The sequence below is a fragment of the Cetorhinus maximus genome, chromosome 11 (assembly GCF_964194155.1).
Source record: "Cetorhinus maximus chromosome 11, sCetMax3.hap1.1, whole genome shotgun sequence".
Taxonomy (NCBI): Eukaryota; Metazoa; Chordata; class Chondrichthyes; order Lamniformes; family Cetorhinidae; genus Cetorhinus; species Cetorhinus maximus.
In genome coordinates this window covers 80497061-80505548 of record NC_135889.1, presented here as the reverse complement: position 1 = coordinate 80505548, position 8488 = coordinate 80497061, and the positions used below count along the sequence as shown (strand labels likewise).

Here is an 8488-nt window from a genome sequence, read left to right as displayed (position 1 = left end):
CCTTTTAAAGTAAAAAAACTCCAAGTATTCTTTCTTATCTTCATGAAGGCACTCAACATGGAAGATGGAAACCAAGAGATGCAAGAAACCTACGGCGAGGTAAGGGGAAAATTGTCATTTTAAACACCCAATATTTGCATCTGCTATAAATACCACATAATACTGCTATGTTGATCAGTGGTGCTGGATTGAAACAAACATTTACGGAGAAAAACTTAATCTGTTAGCGCAGAATCGAACGCTTTCGCAACTATTAATCCACAATTCAGAGACAAGTAAAATGTGAAGCATTGAGTAAAATGTGAAATGCAATATTGAATAGCCTCAACCAATTGAAATGCCAGTGTTCTGGAAAGTGTAATTCTGGTTTGTTTGCTAAAACATGAAAATGGGTGTGTAGAAACTGAAATGATTGGAATTCATGAATTCATCTTTTTGGTTATTAATGAATTTTGCGCACCGGCTTTTCGTAGGTGGTCGATGTGGATGATAAAAGAACGTTGGTTTTCAAGGAGAACGCGACAGAAGGGGAGAAAAGCAACCTTTCATCAGCCAGCTTCAATTTCATAAACTCTATCATAGGCTCGGGGATCATTGGTAAACACGCCTGTTATTTATTTTAGTTCTACATTCATTAAAAGCCATTCATCCAAACAGCTAACAGAGAACAGAGTATATACCTTTAGCCTGGAGTCGTCATCGGCGCCAGGAGTTTGATGCTGAGCAAACAATGCTCGAAAATTCCAAAATCAATAATTTATACCTTGTTTTTGTAAAAAAAAATCCAAGCGCTTTGAAGTGAGTGTTGAAAAGGTTTCAGTGGATTGATGCGCAGAGACAGAATGAGAAGTTGTCTAAGAGATCTAAAAACCTACGTCATATGAATATTCAGTGAGACAGCAATTTTGCCATAGTTTCCCTAATGAAGGCATACATTAACAGTAGACAGCGGAGGGTTGTCGAAGTATAAACACTTGTTAGCAAAATTAAAACCCATGGGAGCAAGAGGGCAGTGACTAGCATGGATACAAAATTGGCTAAGGGACAGAAATGAGAAAGTTGTGGTTAACGGTTGTTTTTCCCACTGGTGCTCAGCTTACACTACTTATGATAATGAACAGACCTTGCTAAGGTCTGACAACAGGGCCTGGCATCCAATTGTCTTGGAACCCATTGGATCAAGTCCCTGCTCTGCTGAGACCCTGTAGTCCTCTGTGTGCAACGCCCACCCATCATAAAAAAAAGTCATTTTCCACTCTCTTCTAAGAAAAAACATACAATGATGTTCCCCAGAGGCCAGTATTAAGACCATTGTTCTTTTGATATATAATGACGACCTGGATTTGGGTATACAGGATAAATCCAAAGTTTGCCATTGTTATGAAAATTCAGAAATGTAATAAACAATGAGGAAGATTGTAACAGACCTCAGGAAGTCATAGGCAGACTGGTAAAATGGGTCGATGCATGGCAGATCAAATTTAATGCAGAGAAATGTAAAGTGATACATTTTGGTAAGAATAACAGAATATTGAGGAATATATTAACTAAATGATGCAATTTCAAAAAGGGTGTGGGAGCTTAGAAACCAAGGGGTGTATGTACACAAATCTTTAAAGGTGGAAGAACAAGTTGAGAATGATGTTTAAAAAAGGCAGATGGGCTCCTTGGCTCCTTGACTGAAGTGTGACCTCAACAGAGCACTGGGAGTTTGGTAAGTTGAGCGAACCTTAAATCTGTTTCTAAATATCTAATATTGTTTAGCATTTAACATTTAACTGCAAGTACTGTTTAAATTATAAATCTCATCCAGGGGTCCAAGCAGAGAGATAGAAGCTATCCATTGGGGTGCAGCTGAAGACAGTTAATTAAGGAAGCTAGCTTGAACTATTTTTTCTGTACCTGGGCTCAGCTAGTGCCTTTATTTTCAGTGCATCTAAATATTTCTGAATGCAACCGAGCACTGGACTGTGACCTCAACTTAGCGCTGGGAGTTTGGTGAATTGAGGGAGGTGCTCTTTTGCTTTTTCTAACTTGTTCACCCTGTAGGAACTAGTTCTTGCTCGACTACAGGGAAAGAAGCTAGCTATTTGGTGAGTATCTAGTAAGCATCTGGTGAGTGGTTAAAGTCAATTCTATTCCTAACGTTTAAAATTTTAAGATTAATAGAATAAAATAAATAATTGAATAAAATAATTAAGTAGTTGATTAAAACACATAAAGATGGCAGGACAGGTGATGTGTCATGGCATAACAGTGTGATCCAGGGAAAACTCATCTGCAGTAAGTGTCTGCAGCTTGAGCTCAGAGTCATTGAGTCATTACCAGACCAGGTAAGGACAGCATATTTCCTTCCCTAAAGGACATTAGTGAACCAGATGGGTTTTTATAACAATCAACAATGGTTTTCATCAGGCTTCCAATTCCAGATTTTTATTGAATTCAAATTTTACCATCTGCCATGGTGAGATTTGAACCCAGTTCCCCAAGGCATTACCCTGGGTTACTAGAATACCAGTCTAGTGACAATACCACTATGCCACTGCCTCTCCAGCACAGGATTAGAGATAGGATTAGAAATTAGTGCTTGGCTCAGAGACAGGTGTGGGAGAAGTAGGTTCCGGTTTGTGGGGCACTGGCATCAGTACTGGGGAAAGTGGGAACTGTACCGTTGGGACTGTTTACACCTGAACCATGCTGTGATCAGCGTTCTAAAGAGCTGCATAACTAGGGAAGTAGAGAGAACTTTAAACTAAACAAGGTAGGGTGGGGGCGGTGAGGGATCAAGCTTGGGTAGATGAACCAAGTCAAGGCAGGAGAGTAAAATAGTAATCTGGGAAACGAGGTTCAGAGAATGGCAGGAAGGAACAGAGAGAAAAATCATAAGAATACACCAACAGTCAAGGCTAAATATTACAAAGAGAACAAGAAGACAAAATTAAAGGCTCTGTACTTGTGCATAGCATTCATAACAAAGTAAATGAGTTGAAAGCACATATTGAAGTAAATAAATGTGACCTAATAGCCATTATGGAGATATGTTTGCAGGATGAGAAGGATTGGGTCCTGAATATTTTCAGGGGTAAATGACATTCAAGAAGAATAGGAAGCTAGGTAAAGGTGGAGGAGTAACATTGTTAATCAAGAATGGCATTGGCGCAACAGTTAGAGATGGCCTTGGTTCAGGAGATCAGGATGTAGAATTAGTTTGGGTGGAGATGAGGAATAGTAGGGGAAAGAAGTCACTAATGGGAGTGGTCTACAGGCCCCCTAACAGCAACCACAATGTAGGACAAAGTATGCAAGAAGAAATATTAGGGCTTGTAATAAAGGGATGGCAATAATAATGGCTGATTTTAATCTACATATAAATTGGAAAAATCAGATTGGCAGTAGTAGCCTAGATGAGGAGTTCATAGAATACTTTCAAGATAGTTTCTTAGAGCAGCACATCCTGGAACCAACCAGAAAGCAGATTATATTAGACTTAGTATTGTGTAATGTGACAGGGTTAATTAATGACCTCAGACTGAAGGCACCCCTAGGTAGCAGTGACCACAATATGATTGAATTTTACATCCTGTTTGAAAGGGAGAAGAGTGGGTCTAGGACTAATATTTTAACCTAAATAAGGGCAACCAAGTGGGCATGAAAGCTGAGCTAGCTCAAGTGAACTGAGATACTCGGCTAGAGGATAGATCAATAGAGAAGCTGTGGCAGGCATTTAAGGGGATATTTCAGAATATTCAGAACAAGTACATTCCTACTATAAAGAAAAATTCTAAGGAGAGGACCAACCATCTGTGGTTAACTAAAGAAGTTAAGGAAAGCATCAAACTTAAGGAAAGAGTATATAACTGCGCAAAGATGAGTGGCAGGTCAGATGAATGGTCAGAATATAAAGAACGGCAGAGAATGGCTAAAAGGTTAATCAGGAGAAAGAAATTAGAGTATGAGAGGAAGCTAGTTAGAAATGTAAAAAACGAGAGCAAGAGTTCCTACAGGTATTTAAAAAGGAAAAGAGTAAGTAAAGTGAGTGTTGGTCCTCTAGAGAGTGACAATGGGGTTTTAATAGTAGATAATAAGGAAATGGCGGATGAAATGAGCAAATATTTTGCTTTTGTCTTCACTGTGGAAGATATAAAAAAACATTCCAGTAATACCTGTAAATCAGGAGGTGGAAGAGACAGAGGAACTTGGTGAAATTACAATCATTAGGGAAGTGGTTCTGAGCAAACCGATGGAGCTGCGGGCTGACAACTCTTCAGGTCCTTATGGACTTCATCCTAGGGTCTTAAAAAAGATGGCAGATGAGGTAGTAGATGCATTGGTGTTATTTTTCCAAAATTCGCTAGTTTCTGGAAAGGTTCCATCTGACTGTTAAGTAGCAAATATAACCTTTCTATTCAAGAACGAAAGGAGGCAGAAAATAGGAAACTATAGGCCATTTAGCTTTACATTTGTCATGGGGAAGGTGTTAGAATTGATCATTAAGGAGATTATAGCTGTGTGCTTGGAAAAACTCAAGGTAATCAAGAAGAGTCAACATGGTTTTGTGAAAGAGAAATCATGTTTAACCAATTTATTGGTGTTCTTTGAAGGAGTACCATGCGTTGTGGAGAAAGGGGAACCTGTAAACATACTGTACTTGGATTTGCAGAACTTATTTGATAAGGTGCCACATCAAAGGTCATTGCGGAAAGTAAAAGCTCATGGTGTAGCGGGTAACATATATAAAAGATTGGTTGGCTGACAGGAAACAGAGTGCGCATAAATGGGTCTTTTTCTGATTAGTAGGATGTGATGAGTGGAGTTCCGCAGGCGTCTTGTGCTGGGGCCTTAACTTTTTACAGTTTATATCAATGACTTAGATAAGGGAAGTGAAGGCATGGTAGCTAAATTTGCAGATGACACAAAGGTAGTTAGGAAAGTATGTTGTGAAGAGGACATAAGGAGGTTGCAGGCGGATAAAGATAGGTTGAGTGAGTGGGCAAAAATCTAACACATGGCGTATAATGTAGGAAAATGTAAAGTTGTTCACTTTGGCAGGAAGAATATAAAAGCAGAGTATTACTTAAATGGAGAACAGCTGCAGAATTCCAAGATGCAGAGAGATCAATGTGTCCTAGTGCATGAGTCACAAGAAGTTAATATGCAGTACAGTAAGTAATTAAGAAGGCTAATGGAATGCTATCCTTTATTAGGAGAGGAATTGAACATTAAAGTAAGGATATTATGCTTCAGTTATACAGGGCATTGGTGAGACCACATCTCGAGTACTGTGTGCAGTTTTGATCTTCTTATTTAAGGAAGGATGTAAATGTGCTGGAGGTGGTTCAGAGGAGGTTTACTAGATTGATTCCTGGAATGAGCAGGGTGTCTTATGAGGAAGGGTTGTACAGACTGGCTTGTTTCCACTGAAGTTTAGAAGAGTGAGGCGTAACTTGGTTGAAGTATATAAGATCCTGAATGCTCTCAACAAGGTGGGCGTGGGAAGGATGTTTCCGCTTGTGGGTGAGTCCAGAACTTGGGGGCATTGGTTTAAAATTAGGGGTCGCTCTTTTAGGGCAGAGTTGAGGTGATTTTTTTTTCTCACAGAGGGTTGTGCAACTCTGGAATTCTATGCCTCCAGAAGGCAGTGGAGGCGGGGTCATTGAATATTTTTAAGGCAGAGGTAGATTGATTCTTGTTATGCAAGGGAATCAAAAGTTATTGGGGGTAGATGGGAATGTGAAATTTGAAACACAAATCAGATGCTCATAAGGAGAACTTTGCAGGGTCGACAGGACTGGGTTTGCTGTTGTTGTTTCCAGTGCCTAGTTCAATGCCAGGTGGTCCGTCCAGTTTCATTCCTTTTTGTGGACTTTGTAGCTGTTTTGATACACCTGTGTGGCTTGCTATGCCCTTTCAGAGGGCAGTTAAGAGTCAACCACATTGCTGTGCATCTGGAGTCACATGGAGGCCAGACCAGGTAAGGACCTAAAGGGCATTCCTTCCTTAAAGTGAACCAGATAGTTTTTTGCAACAATGACATTGGTTTTATGGTAACTATTCCTTAAACTAGCTTTTTAATTCCAGATTTAACTGAATTTAAATTCTACCAGCCGCAGTGGTGGGATTCAAACCCGTGTCCTCAGAGCATTAGCCTGGGCCCCTGGATTACTAGTCTGGTGATGTTAGCACTATGCCATCAACTCGCCCTGTTGGAAGGAATAAATATTTGAACTTCTGCATGGGATGCCAATCAAGCAGACTGATTTTTACATTGCAGGCAGTAGAGTGGTTTTTGAAAGTCAAGAAGTAAGTCACACATTACAAAATACCCTGCCTCTGAACTGCTCTAGTAGCCATGGTATTTATATGGCTGGTCCAGTTGAATTTTTGATCAATAGTGACAGCCAGGATGTTGATGGTGGGGGATTCAATGGTGGTAATACCATTGAATGTCAAAGGGTAGTTGTTAGGCTCTTTCTTTTTGGAGATGCTTATTGCCTAGCAGTTCTGTGGCGTGAATGTTAGTTGTCACCTTTCAGCCCAATTCTGAATGCTCATCAGGTCTTACTGCATATGGGCATAGACTGCTTCAGTGCCTGAAGAATTTTGAATGGAAATCATCAGTGAACAGCCTCACCACTGTCCTTATGGTGGAGAGAACATTATTGAAGCAGCAGAAGGTTGTTGGGCCTAGGATGCTGCCCTGAGGAAATCCTGCAGTGATGTCTTGGGGCTAAGATGTTTGGTATCTAGCAACAACACCCATCTTCCTTTGTGTCAGGTATGAGTCCAGTCAGTGGAAAGTTTTTCCTTGGTCCTCAACTACTTTTACAGAGGTCACTGGTGTCACATTTGGTTGAATTGTGCCTTGATGTTAATTGCAGTCCTCCTAAATGCATCTCTAGAATTCAGCTCTTGTGTTAATATTTGGACCAAAGCCTTAATGAGGCCTGGTACTGCATGAACTTGGTGGAACCTAAGCTGAGAATCAATGACTGAGATGAGGAGAAATTTCTTTACCCAGAGAATGGTGAGCCTGTGGAATTCGCTACCACAGAAAGTAGTTGAGGCCAAAACATTGTATGTTTTCAAGAAGGAGTTAGATATAGCTCTTGGGGCGATAGGGATCAAAGGATATAGGAAGAAAGCGGGAGCAGGCTATTGAGTTGGATGATCAGCCATGATCATAATGAATGGCGGAGCAGGCTCGAAGGGCCGAATGGACTACTGCTCCTATTTTCTGTGTTTCTATGATTCTAGGTTATTGGTAAGTGCTTAATAACACTGTTGATAACCCCTTCCATTACTTTGTTGATGATTGAGACTGTAACCCAGAAGGAAATTCCAGTAATACTTGTACCAGTTAGATCCAGTACTGAACTGGAGAATGGAAAACAGTTCTGAACTAGTGTTCCACTAGAAAGTGCCAGTAATACTGGTTATGGTGTCAGTAAAAATGATCATGGTGTCAGTAATACTGGTTATGGCACCAGTAATACTGGTAGACCAGTAGGAACTGCCAGTATTACTGGTGATATTACTAATGCCGGTCCAAACTGATTATGTTTCCAGTTTATCTGGTGGCCTTCATTGCTGGTGCAATTATAAGTGTTGCGTATATGTTTATTCATTATATTTATTGCTGGTACAGGCTCGAGTGAGCTTAAACTGATATCAAAAACTGGAAATACGCAGTTCCTTTCCAATGTGTATTTGTGTGGATGGAGGTGCTCAAGATTAATAAGTGTGATTCTGCAGATTTGGGGTTCCAGACAAAAAACTAGGAGTAAAAGTTTGCATAAAAACTGTGCTAATTTTATAGTGAAAAATGTTAACCATACAAAATTGAAATTCGGAATTGACCCCGGGCAAAATAACTCTGAATAAAGGCTTCAGTCAAAGCTGCATGAATTTTATTGCTGAAAAAAAGGGAACAAATATAAATAACTGCACATCACCACTACACTACACTGATTTCAGGCTGTGATACTGCAGATGGGGAAGGAAGAGGAAAAACATAAGCGTCGGCTCATTGAAGTCGTTAAAGTCACAACTGAAGTCACAATTAAAATAGCAGCAACATCTATCGCAGGGAGAGATGAGACGTTGAAACAGAAGTAGATCAGAAATGTGGACATCTGCCTTTGACAGTGCTCATCTTCCTGGGTGAGAGCAGGGGTTTTGCTGCGTGATGTGTGCCAGTGTTTATGAAGCGTGGACACACGCGACCATATATACAGCTGCCTCTGAGCACGTCAGACCCCCATACAGCAGTAGCAGGGACTTAACAAATGAGGAGTTTGTCCTCTGGCCTGTGACGTTTGCCCACTGCTGCTCTCTGATCTTCAAAGCACCCTGCAAGGGAAAAAAATGAACATATCAGTAGCCAGCGTGCAAGATCTGTAAATATAGACTAAATTACTGTACATATACAGACTCTGAATGAATGCAGATGATGATATATATCATTACCTGTGACATCCATCACTTTTAA

The 8488-nt window shown here is 40.3% G+C and overlaps 1 protein-coding gene across 1 annotated transcript in view; it reads left to right on the top strand.

Moving 5' to 3' along the window:
• Nucleotides 1–495: 495 nt before the first annotated feature.
• slc38a11 (solute carrier family 38 member 11) overlaps nt 496–8488 on the top strand; it is a 99423-nt gene continuing 91430 nt past the window's right edge. Inside the window, exon 1 of the mRNA XM_078552314.1 lies at nt 496–597. The gene's annotated coding sequence lies outside the window, so the exon portion shown is untranslated. The remainder of the gene's footprint in view (nt 598–8488) is intronic.